Genomic DNA, 25550 nt, shown 5'->3' with positions numbered 1-25550 from the left:
ACCTGGGGTGCTATCTGCATGGACTTTGTATGTTCTCCCTGTGTTTGTTTGGGTTTCCTTCGCGTTCTCCGGTTTCCTCCCACAGTCGAAATACACACGAGTAGGTTATTTGCTTGTGGGAAAATTGTGTCTGGTGTGAGTGTGTGCGTGTCTGTGCCTGTCTGCCCCGTGATGGACAGGCGTCCCATCGCATTGCTCCTTGTGTATCCAGGATTGGAAAAAGTGGTTAGAAAATGGATGGATAAAGGGAATTTATGGTCATATTTTAGATCTACAGTGTATCACAGAATTGGCTGTAGGTGTACATGTGAAATATTTAACTCCCTGTTTCACCTGTTGAGTGAAAAGCAAACGCGATTGTGATTGCAAAGATGCGAGACTGTACTGCATGCAACCCCCAGAATAAGAAAAACAAATGTTAATTTCTTATCTTTAAAACAAATGTAGTTTACAGGTTTAATCACATGAAATGTGAGGCATTGTTTGTTTTATGGGGGGGCAAATCATTCATTTTCTGGCAATATTTGCCATTCACACCAGGAACACCACAGACTTGTTATTAAAAAAAAAAGAAAGTGTCAGATCCACGAGAAAAATGTCACTCCAATACAATTAAAAAACCCAGTGTAGTCTGATGGAGCCACTAATTTGTATGTTTGCATTTCACATATCCTGATAGCATTCACTAAAATAACTTATTTTATACTTTAACATTTTAAGTAATAAACCTGAAGTTACACACACAGTACACTGTAGATACTGTGTATGCATGACCAGTTCTTTAAGAATTAAATGTCTTTTGAACCGTTTCTATAGTGGTGTGCCAAGAAGGTGTTATCTGCTTGCTAATTTCTATTTGTTTAACATCGCTTCAGTGTCACATCAGCATCACTCCAGGGTCATCTGTTGCTGCAAATCCTCCATGAAACATAGTGCTTATAAATTCAGGGGAACAGGTAGCTGGTTTATTCCATGCCGAAAAGAGATAAAAGGAAACGCAACATTTCGGCTTAAAAATTCTACGTATTTTATTGCTTCAGTGTTCATATTTGCTTTTAAAATCACACTTGGTGTGGATGGAGCTTTAGAGACAGATCTACAGTAATTACCTTCTTATATTTATTCTGTTTTTTTCAGAAACACTTCTATTTAGATGGAGCAAAACCTGCAACAGTATGTGTTAATGTATTTCACCTTACCCTATTCTTTGTTTTGATTGATAAAAAATAATAACTAAATAATATTTGAGGGAGATATGGGCCTGGTTTGCCTGTACTGTGTTGTCTTTGCTTTAACAAGTGATCCAAAAGAAGACAGCATCTTTCTGTGGGTTGCTGTCTGCATATACTGTAGATTATAATGCAATGTCTCTCATTGAAAAATGACCCCCTAGCACACATTTCCCATTGACTTTCACCAACCTTCTGGATCCATGATTGATTTCTCCATGAGGCATTGATTCTCTCACATGGCTCTCTCCCTTCAGCGTCACTCGACTGAAAATGAGTCTTGTCCACTTTTTTAGCATTATTTATGGTTCTGTCTCAATGCATCCATTTACCTGGGATGACTAGTGCTGCTGTCCAACCAAGTTCAAATGCAGTTCCTGCGCTCTAGGTTTCTCCTCTATCTCTTTGTGAGAAAGCAAGGTCCATCTCCTCTGTGTCTTCTCTGATTTACTGAAGGTCTGGCAGCACTCAGGTTCCAAATTTCTAATTCCTTTGTTGCCAATTCAGTCAATATTGGAAAAACCTGCCCCTCCATCACTAGAAAACTAGGCACTAGCTTAAAATGTAGCCTCAGCGCTGTATTGAAAGTTTGTCAAAGTACAGTAAGATCCAAAATTTATTTTGATGCTCAGTAAGTATGACAAAACATTAATTTTTCAGGATGTATGAGGAAATGTTAATACAATTAAAAAAACAATATTTCCCAATATCTTGCGAAAAACCTACTTGATATTTCCATTTTGAACAAAATCTAAGTTTATTAGAGAACTGTCTTAGTTGTTTCACTAGCAATGGATTCCCTGTGTTTTGCTCATCAGAAGGATGATGAACATTGCAAAAAGGTTTTTTATTTGGTCTCCACATTTTTTTGGTGTTTTTTAAATAGATATAGAGCTGTTTATCCAAATAAAACAGCAATCATTTTTTACACCTGGAACTCCAGAGAGAGGTCAAAAAGTAGGAGCATTACTGCTTTTCTCCAGTTCTGGATGAAAAGGAGGGGAAAAGACTCTTGATCTGAATGTCACCTTTGGGTTCAGTTCTTATCACTTTTGAGCATTTAAAAAAAGGGAAAAGAGGGCTGCAGGAGGCATTTTCACTCAGGAGGAAACCAGCACCTTAATCTAATCTTTGTCAGTCTCCATTTACAAGAGAAGGTAAATTTGAGAGTGGTATTGATTTTTAATGCACTATGGATATCTAACCTTCCAGAGCGATGCGATAAAGGGTAGTCATACAACTTGCATGGGCAGGGTAGATGAAAATAGTACAGAGGTAAGGCAGGGAAGAAAGAAGATGTGAGACATTCAAATGAAAATTCATGTGGACAATAGCAGAAATCATGGGATGATTTCCAAAGTATTATAGAGCTACTATAATTTTCTCCTGACTTAGTGGGAAAAAAATCATAAGCCTTTAAAAGGTATATGATAAGGAATGGTACTGTAAGTGTAACTGAGATGGACTGGCATCATCCAGGGTGTAACCTGGCTTGCGCCCACACACCCACCTCCGCTTGCTGGGATAAATAAGCTAGAAAATGGATGGAGGACAAGTGTAGCTATAGAAAAGAGAATTTGTTTCACTTTATGCACTGCGGCAAAACTCTTTTACGTTTTTTTTGTGAAAGCTCATTTTTTATTCGATTGGAAATGTAGAAAGAATCAAGGGTAATCAATAAAAAAGGATTGTTTGGTATTACAATTTAAATCACACAAATGAATGCTTCAGATTTAGTAAGTAAGACAAGTAAGTTCCTCAGACATTAAGACTTGTAACTTCATATGCATCCTCCCAAACTCTGGTGGAGAGAGATAATAAGTGAGTTTCCAGGTGAATTATTCAAAGGCAAAAGGCATTCCTCTGGACGTGGTCACACCCCCTTACAGTCACATGCTTCAAGGTATTATTTGCTTTGTTGCTGTTTCACGTCCCTAATAGAAATCAGAATTTAGAAGAAATGTTCTTTTTTCCTCTGTTAAAGCAGTGGGCCTGCTATTTGGTTGGGGTTTGCTACGTTCAGAGTAGATGTGAATCGGAAGGCTGTTACATGACCAGGATGAGAGAATCATGTAGTCTTTTGTCTCTTCTTTCCAGACTGAGTTCAAAGGTACACGATTATGTATAGCTGTGATATAGTTCAGTAATATGGAGTAACGTATTTTTATTTTGACCTGAAGCATAGCAGTGACCCAGCTTAGAATAAATAAATGCCCTGAATAGTGCATTAACCTGTTGCATTTCGTGATGATAATTAAATCTTTTTTATGCATCCCTGATGGGATTTATCCTACTTGGGGATTTGTAAAATAAGTCTTTTCCTGTTTATCTAGGATTTGAACCGATTTAGGTTTTTTGTATTTTTTGGGTAAGGGCAGTGTGAGATGTTGTGTTGGACTTCTCAGGACCAGAAATCCATGGCTGGCTTGTGAGTAATATGCAGCAGGAATTCATTTCAAATCTGCTTTGGGCAGCTTTTATATTTCTACTTATCCAGCGAGGATGTTAAAGAAAAAGTCACCAAGACATAATCCATTCAATTTGCAGTTTATTTGATGTTTTGTAGATGTGTGTGCTAAATCTAACTCTCTATCAAATTTCAGCACTGTACTTTTTCAATTGACTCTATTAGGCAGTCTATAAACCTCTCGTGATTATCCCTATGATGAGCACTGCTGCTTAAATGTAAAAGAAAAATCACAGAACTTAAGCTCAAGGCAACAGTTTTCATTCATTATTAAAATAAGTTCAAACAAGTATCATATTATCATTCCAAGACCGCTCCATACATAAGCGTTTTGGTGTTGGCCTTGTTCAGTATTATAATGTTGCACTAAAGCTGTGAAACTACTGTATACCACCCTATTAAGAGCAGTAGCCAACCCCACGGGCGCTGGGGTTCAAAAACACCCAATTACATGGTCCATTATCCAATTTCCATAATATTAGTTCCCTGGCTTATATACTTTCAGACTTTAAAGTTATAGAAGCATGATGTCAAGAAAATGCTTTAAAAAGATACATCTTTTTCAGGATAGAGACCCTTTATTCTGTTCATGGTTTATCTACAATAAACCTACAGAAGAAACCTGTCAGATTGCTCTTATGCGTTCTGGTCCATTTCAATGGATTAGTAAAAGTCTATAGCCTTTTACTGATAGTACAGTATGTTCATAGTAAGCTTTTAGGTTGCTTCTGTTTGTCCTAATGGGTTAAATACCACAAAGTAATGAGATTAGTCTGTGTTTCTTCTCACTTCAGCTTTAGGTATCTCATCCCTCACTGTGAGACCCAGAAGATCTGTGGAGATACTGAAAAGGCAGATTTGCTAATACAGTATACTATTTCATGAGCATAAAACATTTGTTACTATAAAATTATACCTACTGCAAAGTCATTTTGTCATGGTTTAGGTTTTTGACTGTGTTTCTTAAAGGAACAAATCATTCTGGCTCTCTTTTTTGTCCACATTTTTGCTCATTAAATTATTATTTATTGGCACTTAGGCGTAATACTTCAGCACTCACATGCATAAATACAGCTGTCATGAAGAGCTGATGAATGCCAATGGAAATTGATTTTTTAGCAAGAGATTTGTTCAGCACCTTCTCAGAACATCAAAAATGTAAATCAAATTGTCATTCTTTCTTTTCCTATGATATGATCTACACAGTGCTTACAATTTCAATATGGCAATAAAGAACATATTCATAGAAAATGTCTGATTGAAGCTGAATGTTATTAGAAAGCACAAAAGGGGTAGGCATGACACATGTGAAGTTGTGATGACATTATGTGTCAACAATTCCTCCCCCCAACACACACCTACAAACAAGTCCTTCATAGTGTTGGACTGTGTGTTTTGTTATTAATTGGCTTAAAGTAAAAAATGCATTTTCGAGTGCAAATATCAAATAAAGTACTGTTGTAAAATATTTAAGTGTTTAGTGAGGCCTTTTTGTAGTCTGTTAACACATTTGATGGATTTCATAGTTTTCTTTGGTCTTGAAAGAATACTTCATATGCTGTCATAAGATTTTATTTTTGTGTATTCTGTTAGACAAGATTTTAGCATGCTGCTCTTTATTTTTGTTTATATATAGAAGGCACTAATTCCTCATTGCTGATTCTCTCTATTGGTAATGAGGTACACTAAATATATTCAGGCCTTTAGAGCCTTGTGTTGTTAAGACACCTGATTGTGTCTTGGGTAGGTGGTGGCTATATCTGAGTAATCTACAGAGAAAATACAGCGCATACTGGTTGTAGCCAGAGCAGAATGTAATGTTCATTCTGTTGCAGAACCCTGATAGCAGTACTTTCAAACATTAACAGAATTATTAATAGAATACATCTTAACATTTAAAGCTTCTTTCAATAATAAAAATCGTATTTCCTTGTCTATAGAAGAAAGCAAAGGCAGTTTTATTTGTAGCCGGTTATTGGTGCATTCAATATGGTGAGATTTTGATAGTGGCTGTTTCTGGGTATGAAATCCCAAGGTTAACAGTACTGCCATGCTGTTAACAGTTCAGAAATGTTCCAGAAATCTGCAACATCACTTACTTCACTGTAAAGACAGGGGGGTAATTGCACACACATATCCACAGCAATAAGATAAGGATTCTCTCTCTCTGATCTAAACAGTAATTAGTGCATTAAGGCACTAAAATGCAAAGGACAGCAGTACACTATAGATAAAACTGCTTTAATGCAAGAGACGCACATGAGGCATATGAAGAATAGTAATTGTTGTATTGTCAAAATAAGATTGCAGTGGGATAGTTGGGTCATCAGATAAGCACATAAATCATACTGCTTACTATAGTACCACAAGGGACCAAGAAAATGTGTAGATAATATAAAAGGCATGGCATTTATTATGATTTTTTGGCCAATTTGGTTTCTTTCTGCTCTTAATAGCTTCATTTCTGTTTGCCTAACATTATGAGAACTGACATTATCCACACTATTGTGGCGTGAGTTTCTAACATTATGAGATGCACAATGTTAATGCGGCTATGTATTCTGCAGAATTTACCTTAACCCAAGCTTAACTGATGAGATTGTGCAGGACCCATGCTCTGATAACTTTTTTCACTTGTAAAGGTTTTCTGTCTGTATAGAATAATTACCCTTCCAGGAAACTGAGCATGTAAAATCAAGCAAACTAAAAATCCTGTGAGCCAGAAACAAATGTGGTTATTTTCTTATTGACCTTTTGGATTTCAGGAGTAATATGAACCCATTATCTGTCATTTCACAGAAGTAGATATCAGAGAATACACAGAAGACATCGAGATGCATTTTTTTTAGTTTAGATGTTCAAAGTAACACAATCCTTATAGCAAATGCAACCTAGATACATAAAGGCTTATGGGGTCTTATCAGCGAAATTTAAACCATCAATACAGTGAAAATGAAAACACAATTCCATACCTACCACTTCAAGATCTATAAGATATAAACACAATAGTTTTAAATATACAGTATTTGTATCACACTGTAAACCGTCAGATGAAAGTGTCTCAGAATTTCATCATTATCAATGGAAAGTGACATTTGAAGCTACATAAAGTATGTGGGAATTTTCTATGACAAAAAATCATTACAGATGTGGTATGAAAAGGCCTGTGGTAAGCTTTGGATGCAATATGAATGTTTCAGCCCTTGAGCCTCGTCCTTACTCACTGAGTTGTCCAGATAACAGTACTTTACTACATACAGTATATGAAAAACACAAATAATTGGAGAGCAATTCCTTCAGATATCAAAGAATAACCTCACAGATGAAACATGATGTTTGGATACTGAACCAAAATGCAATACCTGAAGAGAGCTCTCACCTTCTCCATCCAACATCACTTGGTGTAAATAGTAATTTACTATATCTGCATGGTGGGTATGCAATATCCATGCACACCTCTCATAAGGATTTTATTTCTGCATTTCAATAGGTTTATGGCAGATGTCTCATTGCAGTTTTTCTTGCTATCAATAAATGGTTAAAATAATGCAATGAAGGGTAAGACTGATCATAATTTGGCATGAAACTAAGGCAACAAAGGGTGGGTTCAGTTCCTGACCAGGGATGCTATCTGATGGCTTTCGAATATTCTCCTCATGTTTGCCTGCGTTTCCTTCAGGTGCTGTGGTTTCCTCCTGCTTTCCAAAGCCACACTGGTTGGTCACCAGTATGGCAAAATTGGCCCTGGTGTGGGTGTGTGTGTGTTTGTGTCTGTGTGTCTGCCCTGCAATGGACCAGTGTCTTTTCCAGGTCGTATCCTGCCTTGCACTTGTTGCTTGCCAGGATAGTCTCCTCAGTGATTCCTGACCCCGTCCATTATTATGGCTTAGATATAGTCATCAATGTACTAAAATAAACTTTAGGTTTTTATTGAGAATCATAAAATTTCTAAAGAATCTAAAAGTTCCTCGATAGGTTCTTTTTTATAAGGACTGGCAGCTACCCAATGTGTTATATTGCCTTCTGCCTGTTGGGAAATGTGTTTTAAAGGCCATACAAATTGTTGTATCCAGTGCCTAGATAAAACAATTGAACACATGTCATATTATAAGCAGAAACTTGTTAAAGTCAGGAATATCTTTCAAAATCTTAAAACAAAGTGATGTCTTCACCTTGAGGGTCTTCATAAATTATTCAGGAGCCATGAATAAAATATTGCATGTGAGTCTTAGTTGTGTTTATATCTAATTCTGAATAATACTGGCATCACTAGTATATGATTTCTCACTGTGCAGACAGAGATCCATTATTGATAAGAGTATATGTCTCATAGTCCTAGAACATACAGTATGGATGAATCTCTCTAAAGACCATGTTAGGATCTCAGTGGCTTATTATGAAAGCAAGTTCAAGGATTTGCAGCACAAATGTGAGACTGCTTTAATTTTACATTGTCTTTTGTTAGCTCGCTGATGATATTTGAACAGTACTGTCCTTTCCACACAAGCCTGGACTGGGAGAGAGTAAGTTATTTGCAGAGGGCAAGGCTTGGAGTATTCAGGCACATATCCACACAGATTGTTTCTCAGGGTGATGTGAGAAAGATGAACAGACAAATTGCAAAGTGTGTTTTTGACAGGCTTTTGACAGAGTTTTGTTTCGAGTATCTAAGCTTTCTCATATAGAGAGATTCAGTTATAATTTCAGTTACGAATTTTCTGAGAGTTTTAAGCTGATGTATATATTTAATATTCTCAAACACATTCATTTGTTTTATTTGTGTTTGTAAGCCATGTTGTCCTAGTCACTTTACTACTTTTACATTTATTTTCCCATTTATTTGGTCAAAAGACTTAAGTCATTAAACAGTTTTAGTTGACTGTAATATTAGAAACCCCTCAGGGATCCACATTACTGCTTTGGTTTGAAAATGTCTTTTATGAAGAGAGAGTTTTCTCTGCATTGCAAAGGATCGCCTGTGTAATGCTACCCAAAATATAGTCATCAATCATTCGTTTATAATCAAAAGAGACTTCACTAGACGCAGATACAGTATGTCCACTTATATAAAGCTTCAGGCATATACTGTATAATGTATTAAGCATTGTAATAAACCATAGAGTTCATTGGTATGTATATACTTCAAACTACTGTATTGTCTTTAGCCTGATAACAGAAATATTTCTGAAAGACGCTGTTGTCTGGTATATTTGTCTTATTTATCTACCCTGCAAAAAATCTGTGCATGTGTTTTTGTGTCATTGCTTTTAACCCCAAAGATGTTTTAGGTCGCTGACAAATTCAAGACAAATTGATAGTAATAATAAGCTGATATCATTGCTTAACTGTCACAATTCAACACAGCTAGAGGGTATCTCTATAACAGTGTTAAGTGCACTACTGTATGATAAAAGCACTTTCGATGCAAATTTGTTTAGTTCTCAGTTGTTTATTTGCTTTGTCTGTATGTAGATGATTACAGTACATGTTATTTTAGGCTATTTGCTTTTGAGTGCCACACAAATAGTCTTTGGCTGCTGTTGTGCTGCATCTTTATACTGTATGTATTCACATGAACTGAAAAATCCTGCTTAATCATTTGAAATGTACCCTTAAAACTGCTGAATAGAACTGAATTTCAGAGCTGACCAGAGGAACTGAGGAAATTACCAGGAGCAATTTTCAGACAGATTGCAGCCAGTGGGCCTTTATTTGAATTTTGGGGGTGGGGCCTTGTTTTTAGCACAGAAACACTCCCTATTTTTTCATACACTAGAGGAAATTACTTCTCACGTTGTCTTTTATGCCACTTGCAGTGAAGTGTTTCTCAGTACGATCAAGCTTGTTAATGGGATGAAAGGATTTGGGCTTGGTGAGTTTGGAGCTGTATAGTATTAATAGTCACTGGGATGATGTTTCAGTGGTCTGTTTAACTGCAGTAGAGGCAGAGAATGGACAATGGCATCATCTTGCTCCTGCAACACTGTCCATACTGTAGACTGCCATGTATGAATAGATATTTGTTTATCGTGAAACATCTGACCTTGATACCTGCACTTTGATCTCTAGACCCGGGATGTTAAACCATGGTGTATTCACCGTCAAAATGTAAAAAAACAGGATTTTCTTTCTGCGTAGGTGATTTGCGTAGGTACTGTAGCTGCTTCTTTGGATGGCACACATACAGATACAGACACACATACAGAGCCTTGGTATGTACACACAAATGTTTTCTGCCAACCTCAGTTTCTCTAATGAAAGCAGCAATGTGAAAGTTAATCACACTGTATAGAGTGATGACGTGTCTCACTATGTGAAAAAATATGGATTATTTCCTAATTATTTTCTGTAATTATTTATGACTACCTTTACGGAAGATTATTACTTGAGCTCAATAATGTGGTTGGAAACATTGTAGAATTTTGTTTTGAGTGAAAAAAAATCTTCTGGCCTTTCATCAGAAAAATCATTTTGTTAAATGTCTTCATCTTAAGCTTCAATGAAATCAGTTACACTTGCATTTTGTTATCACTTAGCGTATCTACTGGGCTACCGAGCTCTGCTGGTCTGATGTGCAGGTGTTCCTCTCTGTGGTACTGTAGCAATGCAATCATGTATATGTCACATCATCACAAGATCCCAAACACACTTTCAGTCACTGATGTGATTGTCAAGCCGGTGTTACAGATGTCTTCTCTCATCAGCCTGCGCTACAGGTGTGGGTAGGCTAGCTGTCTCCATCGTCAGGCTGGCTGGCTCCCACCTCCTCGCTTGTCTCTTTTCCAAGCTGCACTCTCTTGCTCTCACCACTAGCCCCTGGGCTGGGGTCATGAGAGGGACAGCCAGTGGCTTGACAGCCTCGCTGTTTGCCTGAGCTTCTGTCACCACATGGCAAGGTGTAACTACTCCCCAGGGCCTGAGTTATTACTACTCTGCACCTATTGTGAAGTATTGAACTGAGATTATGTGCTTAATTGACCTGCACTGGACAGGTTTTTTACAGGTTTCCAGCAGTTTTTGATTTACAAGTGCCGTACCTGGAGGCAATGTGGGATTGCGGTCTTCAGGGACTGTGCCAGCTCTGTAGAACAAGTGAAAATAAGCTTCTTAATGCCAAACAGTGGTTGGTAATCTCAGGTAATGCCCTTGCAGATAGACACCATGAGTGATGATGTTAAATAAGCATAGCTTTTCAGAAAAGAAACTGTCAGCAATCTCCATTCTAACTCAACTACTTCTGCCCAAAGTAAACCATTTACCTGATTGAGGAACTGTATATACTGTATCTGTATATACAGTACACTGCCAAAAAGTAAAAAAGGCAGGGGGGTATTTCAACCTTATTATATAATATTTGCACCTGTGCTGCACAGGGGATTGTGGTGGCTATCCCCTATTTGCTTTAATTGATATAAAATAAGACCTTTCATATTACCTCACATAGAAAAATATGAATGAAATGCCATGAAAACATCTTTATTGCTGTTCTGTATACTATTTCTTGTCATACTTCAGAGCTTTGATTGTTACTAATACATTTGTAAGACAATTTGTAAGAATATTTTCCTGTTATATACTGTATAATTACTTATTCAAGTCTTTAAAGCAACAGGAGGAAACAAAGTATATTTCTTATAAAGTAATTTTGTAAGCAGGTTATTAGCCACTGAACATATTTAGAATACCTGGTTGTACAATCTGTTGTTCATTTTCTCTCTTGTGCTTTATTCTCTCTGTGTGAGTGTGAAATAACACCAAAATACAGTATGCTTGACAGGATGCTCAAAACCACATCTTGAAAATAATTAATAAACATGAGCATCCTTCTGCACTTTAAAAAAAAAACGTCGATCCACTGACAGGTTAAATTGTCATGCTCTCAGGATGCAACCAAATACAAAAGACAGGAAAAGAAAAAAAAAGAAGCAGGTGCTGGTTGCCACGGCAGCAGGAGTGACACCGAGGCAGTAGGAGCAGCCTGTGAGGGGTGAGCTGATGGAATTTCATATTTCAGCTTCACAATGACAGGCCACACGTTATAAATACCCCCTAAGGCTCTGTTTCTAAGGCGGATCAATGTGTTAAAATTACAGTGGAAGAGAAATGCTTGAGGAACAAGGGCCTAGGTTTTCAGCCAACAGTGGAAGCAAAAGAGGGAGGAATACTGTATATAAATATAAAAAGTAGTACCACAGGTAGATGGAAAAAACAAACAAACTAGGCTTTGGTTATTTATTTATCTGAGATTTTTTTCTATGGCCTTTTTTTTTTGTTACAGACTGTTTAAGGGGAACAACATTTTGAACATTTTCAATGGAGGTAAAGGCGTCGTGTCGTGGCTCCCGGTCTGGAGCCTACAGAACGATAGGTGGCCACAACAAGCTCACCAGCGCAGTGAAAAGGAAAAACACGGTTGTCATTTTTCTTGCTCCGTTGTTCTCGTCCTGTATGTAGTTCTGTAGTGCTGCACTCCCTATTGTAGCGACTCTGCAGGAGTGCCAGGGCAGTGCAGTGGGAACCGGCCATGAGCACCATCCACTCTTCCTTGCCCCTCTGTTTGGTGCGCCGTGTCTTTGTCAGCGAGGGAGTGGAGCACAAATGGGTTGAAGCTACTGGAATATGGTGGCTCCTTTGCAGAAACTCCACTGGGCGGGATCTTTTGTCACAATCTGATCGGGTTAAAGAGGCCTCGGCACAGGCGTTCTCTGCTTCCTGAGTTAGATTACTCATCTGAGATGTACTGTACTGTACTGTACGTCCTATCGCCTTGTGAAGCCACGGAGAAGAGGTAGTTCAGGAAACTCAATTTATTTACTCAGGAAGAAAAAATAAGTGAGCCCCTGTCTGGAGAAATGTCTCAGAAATAATCACGTTACTGGCAGTTATTAAATGGTTGATAAATCACGCTGAAAGCTCAGTAAAGGTCTGGGTTTAGAATCTTGTTGAACCAATTATTGGGCCTGAGCAGTTTTGGAGGGAAGAGGAAAAGGTGCTGATTGGAGATATTTCAGTGATTTCATTTAGTCCAGCTCAGAGAGCACCATGTTCGATTACAGTATGTCAGTTGTCAAAAAGGCTCCCATTAAAATGGAAAGTGAGAAATTATGGTTTGTTCTGGATATCTGATTACTTAAGACTTTTCTACCATACTTTTTAATGACTTGCTTTATGTCATATTAAAAAGGGAAACCATTTTACTGAAACACAACATTGTGTGAAGTGCCAATCCAGTCTGGAAAAAATACATTTTCTCTTGTAGTTTTCTCAGACTTAAGTTTCACACTGCTACTTCTTACCTTCTGTTAACTTTGGAATTTGTTAAAAACAGAATTTCATCATAGTTTTGTTGCTCCTCTAGAAATAATAGTTCCCGATATCAAATAAATCAAATATTCTATTCCCACCATTTTAGACCACCCAATAAAATCTATGTGACAGAATGACAGAATGTACAATATTTAAAGGTTTTGTTGAATCATAAAGGAATGAAAGTATTGACTGTGTGAACCGAGGATATGTCTATACATTCTATACATTTTATTATTCAAGAGTGCACTGCAAAATCTGAATAAATTTAGATAGAGCACATTTAGGCACAGTTTTAAGACTGGAATGAAATCCTTGATAAATATCTGGTTGTAATTCCATTGGAATCCTGCTGAGATGAAATGTGTGTTTTCTAAATTTCTGGCAGGGAGTCGTTTTATTTCACAGGTGCCTAATCTTTAACCAAACCAGGAAGGAGAGCACTTTTAAATAACTGGAGGAATGGACATGCCAAATGAGGGAGACTCGAGAGAGGCTCACCCACAACTGTTTTTTTGCCCTTTGTGTTGATTCAATGTTATAAAATCTTCTCACGCTGAAGAATGAGAGTCAAGTTTTTATAATAAGATTTTTTTTATCAACAAGTCAGTTTGGGTGCTGAAACCTTGTAAGAAAGAAGGAAAATGGGTTATAGATTTGGTAATAGCTCCTGAGGAATTCTAATCTGAACAATGGCTACCTTACAATGTTCGGAGTGACCCTGTAGCTAAGAATTCCAGGCTGTGCCTCAATCCCAATGGTTGACTTGTCCTCTGAGAAAAGGTGAAAAAAACTGTCCAGTCACAGATGTGAAAGGCAAACCCAAATGGACATTTGACATTACACTAAGCCCTGCATTAGAATCATAATATCTTATTTGAAATAGTGCAGCATCTTTTCAGCTTAATCATTTGTAGGAAATATGAAAGGTATTGGATGGCATTTTAAATTTGTGGCTGCCTGCTGCTCTGCCCTTTTGCTATTCTCTCTGTCTTCTTATGCCTGCAGCCAGTCATTTTCTTAATTTAATGCACCATTAGAACCTAACTGACAGTGATGCTAACATGTTTTTAATTAATTTTAATTGTACAGCTTAAAAGCTCAGTCCGGCAGCAGCCTTTTTTATTGACGAGATGGAGATCATTTGGAGAAATTTAAAGAGGGGTTTCCAAGCAGGGATTCTGCAGCATAGAGAATGCTATGGGGGAGGGTTGCTGGCATTTTACTCATTTAATTATTCATTCATCAGTTCCTTAGTTCATCTTGGATTGATTAATATGCAGTTTTGAAGCATATTATATTTGTTACAAAGCCCCACGTATGATGAGATTTTAATTAAAATGCATGCTGCTGGAATGCTACAAATGGATAACCAAAGAATAGATAAAGAAGTATGTGAAACTATGAACTATTTATATAATATTTTCAATAGAACTTCCTCAGGATTTCTTTTTAGCTGTGGTGCATTTTACCAGTCCACAGGTCTGCTGTTATTTTTCAATTGTTATGACAATATGCCTCAGCTATTTTAGATGTTCAAATAATAAGCACTCCACAATTCTGTGGTCCTAGAACTAAAGACTCTGAAAGCAGCTTCGTCTTCAGAATTGAAGCTAAATTTACCATCTACACTGACACAGATGAAGGTGTTTTTTTTTATTCTTACTCAAGCACTTTGTCAAAATTGTAATAGTTCTTACTAATTGGTGGACTAGGGAGGCTTAGCCACAGTGTAAAAGATGAAAAATCAAAAAGTTATCTTCAAACACGAAGCAAGTGGCTAACAAGTACAGTATTGCTAACTTCCATGGACCGCAAAGTAATGTTAGGGGGTCTGCAGTCAGACTCCATAGATGCCATTTCAATTTACAGACAAAGATGATAACTACACTCCTGTCACATGGGGAAAAAAGCTAGTCTACATACATTAGAATAGTGTTTGTTAGGAATAGATTTTTCTTGCAATATGTTTTGACTGGTATGCAGGAATTCCATTATGTAACATTTTCAGTTTGTAACAAAACACTGAAGAAAACATGCCAATCGTACTGTCATGCAATGACAGATTGAAGAGTCATCAGTGAATTAAACCATTTATCACTCCATTGAATATCCTTGCCACATGTACATTTTTATTTGTTAGTGTTGTTTTTCCGCAATGTTCAAGAACTTTAATGTCTCAACAGATAACACTGGCAGAACATTTTACAACGGGTGATAAGGACTTGAAAGAACAACTTGGTTGGTTAAAGGATTAGGGGGTCTTGGCAGGGGTGGGACTTTGCTGCTAAATGGAAGTAATTTATTCTGTAGCGCCACATGATGATGGGTTAATGACTTAAAGATAATTGAAACTCTGTTAGCAGATTCCTGTCCTCTTTTTCCAATCAATCTTGTTTGCAAAACAAGTTTTTTTTCCCCCTTAGTTGATCAGTCTTGCTAGAGGCATTAGTGATCAATGAAACCACAACAAAAGTTATAGGTTAATGTCTTCTCACAGCCTGGCCCTTTTCGGTAGTTCTTGCTCATGACACTCCTTCAATACATGATAGAAGATGATGTTCTGCTGTACTTATCACTGCTATTATATTCTCACAAATTGAATCTATCCAAATCCACTGTTTTCCACAATATATTTCCACTATATTTCCTTTACATTTTTTGTATTAATTATCTGGAATTTAATTCTACACAAATAAATCAAATACCGGTCATTTAATAACAACACATCATTCCACTCCAGCGATGACTGAACAGTGTCCTCAGTGCCCAAAGACCTCGAGGTGAACCTGCATTGTGTGTGACCAGGTGAAATTAGATTTAGGTATGAAGCATGAGATGCGCCTTTGTGTATCCTGATTTCACATTCCAATGAACAGGTGCAGATCACTCAGTTAATAGATTGATTGTTAAAAGGTAATTGAATGCTAGGTATTCTGTGTCAGTTTGTCTGAGGTTTTGAATTGTATTAGCATCTCGATTTCGTGCAGTGAAAAGCCTGCCATTGAAATGAGAAAACAAAAGGAGAAATTAGGTGTGTTTTGTAAGTAAGAATTTAAAGGGCATTTTGTCTGCTGAGGCCACCTCTCAGGGCATTCATGATATTCAGCTTTTACCTAAATAAAGACAAACTAAAAAACGTTTCAGGAAAAGTGCCAAAATTAGAATAAATTAATAACTTAAAAAAAACGTTTTTTAAAAAAAGGTTTAAAATATAAGCCTTCGGCTTGGTGACCTTCTTTTGGTGTAGGGAGGAAGTGAGCTATAGAGGTTAATTACCAAGACGGAGAAATGTGTGTGTTTATTGACAAGTGTGGATCAATACGTTGATAGAACAAGTGGTTCTGGCTGCAAGGTCTTTGACCACTTTTTCACTATTGTCCTTCTTGAGTTATCCTCAGCGATATCTAGTTGTTTTCTCCATAATCTGGAATTACATACCTCTTTAAAAGCTTTGAAATTGTATATACTGTACATACATTTGTAATAGTTTAATAGTTTTTGCCACACACCCAGTGTTGATGGAAATATTAATATCATTGCAGTATTCAGCTCCAGTTTTGTTATCTTAAAAGGCTCACCATAACAGGTTTCTACTGTACTCTTCTACTTAATCATAAATAAATATTTACTTTCCAAAATTCTTCTCCATCTTAAATACAAACTGTTTTTATAACCATATCAAGTAGATCCTCATTTGCTTATTTTTGAGCGTCTTAACTTCCTTTGAATTGAAATACTTTGATTAAGAAAAGGATTTCAAGAGTAATGTCTGGGAGCATTAGTCTGTGGTAGAGGTTTTGAAATGTCCAGTAATCAGGACCAGGTCTAAACTTCTGTTCAGACAATCAATTGTTAAAGCAGGAATACACCTTTCCTAGCACATTTTTCCATAATCTGAATTATGAATAATTTGTGTGGAATATGCACTAGTTAGATATCAGGACTCCCTTTAGTCCAAATTTAGTTGCCATGATGATGCTTAATGCTGGTTGAGTGCAGAACAACTTGGATGGTGAGATTTTCTCTTGCTTCTATGTCTTTCCATTTGAGCAAATGGCTTTTCATTCATTACACAGGGCAGGGCTATGGAAGAAGTCGCCGCAAATATGATTCCTGTAAGTATAGGAATAGTTTGTCACTAGTTTAGTAAGTGACTGAGAAACTTTGGTAGTCTCCTTGGAAATGTGTCATGTGTAAAAGTGTCTGTTTGATAGTCATTCTTTTGGGGTTTTATATTTTAAGAAGCATGGACTTGCAGACTACGGGTTGGTTTTTGTTCAATTATAAATTCATCTCTGAGTGCTGTGTATATAATTTGTATAATAAATGTGAATGATTCAGTCCCACTCATTTTAAACTTGGGGAATTCCAGAAACATGCGTTTGTTAGTGTTTTTAAAACTAGTGCATGGTGGTGAGTAACACCTTTCTTCAAAGATGGGAATATCAGTTTTCCCAAAGCTATATTTCATGTTTTCAATGAAGTTTTTATAGTGTTAACATGGATTATTTATTATATATTTTATTTTTTATTATATGTTTTATTATATGTTTTACTTTGAGACTATAGGAGAGGTTTTCAGAACTTGCCAGAAAGTGAGCAAATTAAAAAAATATACACATTTTTTCTTGTTAAGCACAATTCATTTCCCCACTGAATAATTTTGTTAGTTGTTCCTATTTTATCCCTTGTATAAATATTTTGCTGAGAAATGATCAATACTTAATTGTTTACTTGCTGTCTTTGGAAGCACAGGAATTTGAATGCATTTTTTTGTTGTTGATTTAACTTGTTCAACAATCTTACAGGAAAGAAGCTAACATTTCATAATTAATGAAACCATAATTGCTTTTGAAGCATGTTCAATATTGTCCTATGAATATTGTATCTTTATTTTTAATTGTTATATCAAAGTTTATTAAATAAAAAAAACTATCCCTTGTTGAACCTTGTTGTTAGGTTTTTTAAATTAAGAAATTATAGTTTAAACTTCCAAGTGGCTGGCTTTTATAATAACTACTTTCTACCCTCAATATTTTCAACTGACAATTCTTAATCAACTTAGCTCTTTGTCACCAGCCCTGCAGCAGCACATAGGAGCAAACATGCATGCTCTCCTCTGACAGGCCCATTCCTGTGTCACTCCCTATCTGTTCCACAGTAATCTGCACAGCACCTTACAGCTGTGTGGGGTGTCTCAGTGGGGACTTTGGCTTTGGAGGTTGAGTGACATGAGCATCCCCCAAATTTTTTGTTTATTCTTGAAATTTACAACAGTCACGTAGTTGCTAGCTAATGAGAGGCTGCCTCACCAGCTTCACTCATCATAACGTTTTGGCTTCATTCATCATTTCCTGGCATTGGGATTTACTTATTCTTTTGATTTACTCTTGAAATAGAGAATACGTTAGCTGCAGAGATGCAAATACCCTCTTTAGTTATATAAGTTTGTGCAGGAAAAGCACAATTGCTTTGGTCCCAAAATTACAATGTTAACACTTCCTAGATATTTAGAATTGATTCTGATACTCTATTAAATAAACTCGTACTGTATATGGGTGACTAGGGATATATTGTCCAGCTTTTATAATTTTGCAGTTTTAGTCAGATTCAGTTTCATTGCCAGTGTCTGAGAGACTGCTACTCTCTGCTATCTGACACAAATAATCAATAAAGATTAGAGGACACATTAGCTTTATTCAAAAGCAGAGGCAGCTCAGATATCAGTGAATGATTTGGAAAATGTGCTTTACCTCTCATAAGGTCAGAAAATGGTTATCAGTTATTAAGAAAAGCTGTTACAGCCAATCCCATAGGGAGCCCTGAGGCACAGACCGTTTTAATCCTGGTGGCTTATTAGTTACAATGTATTATTAAATAAAACCCCCGATTCATCTCTGTTGGGGCTTTCAGCATGTCATTGCTCATGAATGCTGAAAAGACTCCCATTAAATAAAATGAAAAGGATGTCAAGGTGTGCTTAAGAACCTGCCCGTTTGTTGCAATGTGTGAATGGTGATTTCTTTGGTGCTTGTCCAATTTTGTTTGCCCCTCTGCCTTTGCAGTTTCACATCCCCACTTAAAATGACTCAGTGTTACCCAAAGAGTAACCAGGAGGATTAAAGAGTTTTCTCCTGCTTTCCAAAGACATGCTGGCATGGTTAGTTAGTTGTCTCCTAAATTGTCTTTCTGCATACAGGTAGCTTTTGTGTACTGTATGCATATCGGGTGTTAGACTGGTGTCCCAACCAGGAGCCTCCTGGTGCCCTTTGTAATTCAATAGGATAGCTTCCCTCTGTCAGTTGAATGGTATACATTCTCTTACTTGTTTTAGTCAAGGACCTTTACAGAAGCAGTGATTTTACAAGAGATTCGGATTTTGCTTTGCTGTGCACAGCTGTCTTGGATCGTTCCCATTCACACACTAAACTAATTCCCCTTGCTCATCAATGTGGAGATAATGACTTCTTAGTCAGTGTTATGGGCTTTATTTTTGTTATGTTTAATGATGGGAGAAAGTAAATCACACTAGTTACTTTGTGTGGGTTATTAACCTTTATTTCACAGGTTGCAGGAATGAAAAACACTGTTGTCAACTCCAAATGTTTTGCTCCACTTGCCAGCAAACAATTTGAAAAATAAGCCCCATCTCCCACATCAGTTCTCAGCAGATTCTGTTTGTAGTTAACAAGGAGAATTAATTAACCTCATTGGCATTGTGTTCTTGTATTTCCATCTGTTTCCTGGTGCCAGAACCCTTTTGGATTTCTGTTTTTATGAAGATGTTTGTTATTTATTATTATCATTATTATTAAATGTAACAATAATATATGTCTTCACTGAAAAGAATTTAGTCGATTGCTCGTTCTTTTTTCTTTTCCATGCAACCTAAGAAAGCAATTAAAAGGCATAAACATAACCTCAGAACTTGAAATAAAAAAATAATGTAGTGCAGTGATGAGATAAAAATGGGCTCACAGAATAATTCAAGATCTGAAGGAAAATCATAAACAGACTGGTTAAACAAGCTGCATTTATTTTGATATCTTGTTCCCTTGTCCTCCCACAGTTCAAAGACATATGGGTAGGTTAATAGTCTTCTAGGAAAATTGGCCTTAGGTATGAGTGTGTGTTTGTCTGTGTCTGTGTTGGAATGGTGTCCCTTACTGGGTGTACCCCGCCTTGTGCCCCTTGGGTTGGGCTCTGGTTTCCCCTGCTATTCTGTCCTGATTAGATAATGGATGTTTATACAGTATCTTCAAATGTAAATCTTTTATATTGTGATCTTCCTCTTATATCAGGCAAACAATTTGGAGCACATGCTATACTTAAGTCATTTCAATGACGAGTAGGTGTCTTTAATTTGAAGGCTTTTGCTATCTTTTACCATGCTGCTAGTGTGACAGTGAGACAGCAGTGTTTAATGAGTCCGATCAAAGAGCTTTGTACACTTGTGCATGTTGGCATCAGTGGCCTGTCATTTCTGTGTGGCGCATGCTGTATGATTTCAGTCAATTTGAAGGTCTCATGTTCTTGCCGTGGTTGTGAAATGGAAAAAGAGCAAAGATGTTAAAAAATCTTGTTCTACCTGATGAGGTTTCAAGCACTTTAAAGATGATATTATATGTTTCTTTAAAATATGTAATAATTCATTCATTTCATTTTCCAGAGTGCTCAGGTGATTGGAGGAAAGTAAGAGAGAACTCTTTGATTCAAGCACAGTGCCACAGGCACAAACACAGGAACATTAATGAACATGTGGAAAGTGAAAGGACCATGCAAGTGTTAAGAACGATGTGTGCATAGCTGATGTCTCCCCTTGTATGAAGTTAATGAGAAATACTGCTAGAGATGACACAAGCTCTCTCAAAGTAGTAGGAATATTTTAGAGGAGTAAATGGGGGCATTATCATACCCATTGCTTTTTAATGCTTAAGCTTCCTGGTGTATAAAAGAATTTAAGATCTTCATTTGTGGATTGCTGGAGGGCGAGGTTGAGTACAGGTGATTGTGATATGGTGGTCTGGGTTTATTTCTATGCCTGTCTATTATTTTGAACAGCTTTAGTGATTCTCATTAAGATAAACATGTCCTCCCTTATCTCTATATACAGTATGTTACACTGCCAAACCCTGCAGATATTTTAATAAAAGTCTATTTGTAGAAAACCACCCTACCAAGATATTGTGCAGAAATATTATATAGTTCATCTGGTGAAGGAATGAAAAGAAAATAGGCTTGTGTAAAATCTCTGTTTTGAAATGGTTAGCATAGGTCCTTCTAATAGTATTGATTTGACTATGATATTTCATGTTGTGTGAAAATATTCTCTAATTTGTCCATACTGCATATTTAGAAGAGTCCATACTGCATATGTATTTCAGCACTGAAAGTTTTTAACATCACTGCTGACTACAGTAGGTGTTGAAGACTAGTAATGATGTACAGTATTCCTTTTCCTTGTCTTTAAAAAAAGTTTCACAATGTTCTCACAGTTTTACTTAAATCTGGAAATGTTTAAATTTGCTTATTGGAACCTCTAAATTATCATCTTTTTATATACTTCAAAACACTTTATACCTTCATTATGCTGCTTTCTTTTTTGAAACAGCAACAAGAACAACAAGTGTAAACTTTGAATGATGGTAATTGTTTAATTAACACAGTTCATAATCAGATGCTTTAGAGTTGAGATCATGCTGCCGTAAGAAAAGCATTATCTTCAATCCTCTTAATTAAAACATTGGATTTTTATTTATAATTGAACCACTGTTGATTGAGTTCTTCATGATATCTGCTTTCTTTATTGTCCAAAAAAATTGATCAGAAACCTTGGTCTAAAATGGTCTATCCATTAATCTCACTATCCATCTTTAAGAAAAATCTGTACTTATATCCAATGTCTAATGAATTTGCCACCCCTGGACATTTTAATACTAAATCTAATTAACAGACAAAAGGAATAGCCTGAAAATATACCTGAGGTGATATAGAAGAATACCAAATGAGGTTTTTTAAACCATGAATCTGTAAATTTGAGGTAACCTGACATTTATAGCACAGATAGTTGAAAGATTTCCTCATATGCTTCACTCAGCAAGACCAGCCATATTCTTGCTGAAACCAAGAAAACAAAAGTCCCATCTACAAAATTCAATTCATGAAAACTTTTGCCTCTAAAATATGACATACAGTAGCAGAATAAATTATAAACACTTGTTAAAACCATTGTCAAATTATAAGAGTCAGATGTTTGTTGGTGTTATTTTTGTCTCTCATGTCTCACTTTCATAGAGTAACAAACCCAGAATTTGTTAAGTACATAAATCTTTTTTTGGGCAGTGTAAAATGCTGAAACAACTGTCTGATTGCCACTTCTTAGATATGACCAGTCTAGTGGATATTACAACCGATTTTTAATTTGCTCTAAATTTGACTTCATAATTTGTTATAAAAGTAGAAATGCAAACTATTCTTCAGAAACAATATGCCATATTCATTCATTCATATGCTGTAACCTGTTAATGGATTACTGTAATTAATTATTACTACATATACTTGAATTGTTCAAACACCCCTGATTCAGTCATTATGGGTCTCAAAAACGCATCGTATTGAAACCAAAAGCTTTGATTGTCCTTTTAGTTTATTTAATTGCTTTATTATGCTTTTTAATGCAGTCCTGGTTACTTTTGTTTGAAGTTGTTCATTTTTCATCCAGCCTTCAGATTTTGAGATAAATTCTGATTCAGTTTTACCAATGGTCATTCACTTTTCAGGCTTTAATTAATGAAATAAAGCCGAGTCCCTTGTTCTGAACTCCTGCAGCTCTTCTTGTAAGAATTGTATCTTCTTCTCAGTTGTAAATTCTAAGTTACATTGATGAACAAATCAGCTGTTTCCATGGAACAATCAAAGACTAAAGCCTTTTTCTTTGGATCAATATTCCATGATGTAATTGTTAATTGTTTGAGAAAAAGAATTGTACACAACACATTCAGCCTTAAAATGTCATCTCAACCAAGAAATGCTTGTAGGCTAAGAGAGTTGGCCAGTGAATAATATTCATCCAAAAGGGTTAATAACCCAGACATTTGCCTGTAATATGATTTTAATTCAAATGTTCTGTGTGAATGTACAGTACAGGAGGTGTCATAGAGGAGTCTGTTGCTTTCATTTCTGAATGACTGATATGTTTTTTGTTGCAACATTTTCTTCTTACTGGTGGTTCTGTTCCTCTTTTCTTCCCAGGGACTAAGACAATAATAAAAAATGGAACATTTTTTGATTTATAGAGATTTTATTTAGTTTTGTCCCGATCATTTCTCAGCCATTTTTCCATTCCTACATTATGACACCTTGAGGTCCATAAAAGTGCTTTTCGGTAAAGCTCCCTTTAAATACTGATGCAGATGTTTAATATCCTTAATGGCCTCTAAAATTAATGACATTTAGCTTTTGTAAATTAGAGAATGCATTCTTTTAAAAACAAACTATACAGCTTCTCAAGGGAAATAGAAAAAGATATTTCCCAGTGCATATTCGTTCTTTAAATAAAATCAGTATATGGCTTGCAGCCCTAACCTCATGAGAAAACTCAGAAATGTAATTGTGCTCAAAATGGGATTAAAAGGGCAAAACTCCTTGTGGTAAAAACCAAAATATTAGTATCTGGTATTTTCGTAAGACAGAAAGTATGTTCCTGCACTTTTTATTAAAAGCATTTTGTATAGGAGGGTTGGGTGATGAAAAGATTTATATTTTGTGAATTATCTGATATTCACTATGTTAGTTGGTTCTGATATTACACACCTCAGCTGATTACATCATTGAAATAGGTCATATGGTCCCTAAGACATTTGAACTGTAAACTGACCACATATTTGTAAATTTGTGTGTTGTTTGTACACTATCTTCAATTCCATTTATTGTGCCGTTCATACAGTATATTTGAAGCTGAAATTGAATAATGTTGGCATCCACCAACCTCACATTGAATTGTCACATTCTGTCCATGATGAGTAACTGCTTAGAGTAACATTGAGCAAGAGCTGGGGGTTGCAAGATGGTACTCTGCCTAGGATGGGATGCCAATCCATTGAATTGCATGCCAGCATGCTTAACCTCTTCAGGGTTTTAAAATGCAACCCTTGAGCTTAAGGACAGCAAAATATTTATTTCTGGGGGAATATATAACAATATAGGTCATACTTTGATTGTGTGAGAAGTATTAAGAGGCTGACATTCTAAAAGTGAATATGAAGTAAATCTCCTTAATAGTTACAGACAATTTCCTTTCATCTTTCCATTGTCCTGTTCTTTCTTGTTCAGTTTAGACAAGTGGGCGATTTCCAATGTCAAGAGCAAAGGCTAATTTTTCTTAAAAGTTAACCTTTTCACCAAGCTTGAGCAGAAACAAACACATTGAAGTTTAGGCCTTCCACAAAAATGTTATTGCTGAAACAGACTATTTAATGCACATACACTACCGGATAATTTTTAGAGATTCATATTTTTGGCAAGTAGCTATTTTTTATTAAGGATAACCAAGAAAGGCGTCACAGATAATTTTCAGGGAACAGTTTGTCGGTTACACAGTCTAGTGTCAAGGGATCTGCAGTTTGTTCACGTGTAGTCATGTGCACCCAGGTTGCACATCTGCCATTGGGGTATTAAATATGAAAAGAGATGAAAGCAAAGGTTTACTGCTGAAATCAGGAAAAGGTCAAGTGGTTGTGTTTTAATTGTCTTAACCATCAGGGAGCTTTTCATCTAAAAGCAAAAGGGTAAACCACTGAGCTGAGGATGGAAAGGGAAAACAAAGACACACTGTCATCAAAGCCAGTAAATAATATAAGAATACAAGAAAATAAGGGACAGAGTGCTGGCTGTTTTCCAGAATTGATTTTTTGGGCCATCGATTGTGGCTGTCAAATAGATATTTGTTAGTCTCTTTCTGAAGAAGGATGCAAGGAGTCTGACCTTTCCAGCTGGCAGTGGCTCACTTGGCTTTCTGATCTAGCCCGCTGTGGGTGCCTCAGCCACTGTTGTTTCCCCAAGCTCCTCAGCTCCCTCACCTGAGGTGGCTGAGGACGTCAAGCTGTCCTCTCATTCATTTCACATCTAGCTGTGGAAAGGCGTGGGCTCTGGATTTTGTAGTGCAAATAATTGTGTACTTGATTGGTCACAATTGTTAAAAGCTTAAGTTAATGTGTATAGATACCCTCACAAATAACAGGAGTCCAGGTAATTAAATCAGTCATACTCATTTCAGGACTGACCCACTTATGACTTTGCAAATAAATGCATTACTGTTTATTTATTTTTCCACCCAATTATATTTTTAAAGATGATGGATGTTTTGAGTAAAGGGGTTAAAAGCTACAAGAAATTAACATGCCCATGACTTTCTCGGCTTACAAGAAGAAAGCTAACATATTGTTGAAAATTGTTAAGGTTGCTTCACATTGGCTTGTACAGGTTGGTGACACACTAGCTTTACTGATTGGAGTATTGCATTGCAGACCTGAATTGTCTTATTGTCA

General features: G+C 36.5%; 1 protein-coding gene across 1 annotated transcript in view; it reads left to right on the top strand.

Moving 5' to 3' along the window:
- b4galnt4a (beta-1,4-N-acetyl-galactosaminyl transferase 4a) overlaps positions 1-25550 on the top strand; it is a 161455-nt gene that overhangs the window by 59770 nt on the left and 76135 nt on the right. The window lies entirely within an intron of this gene.

This window comes from Lepisosteus oculatus, chromosome 21, assembly GCF_040954835.1.
Source record: "Lepisosteus oculatus isolate fLepOcu1 chromosome 21, fLepOcu1.hap2, whole genome shotgun sequence".
Lineage (NCBI taxonomy): Eukaryota > Metazoa > Chordata > Actinopteri > Semionotiformes > Lepisosteidae > Lepisosteus > Lepisosteus oculatus.
The sequence above is the reverse complement of the archived record's forward strand: the minus strand, read 5'-3'. Positions and strand labels throughout refer to the sequence as shown.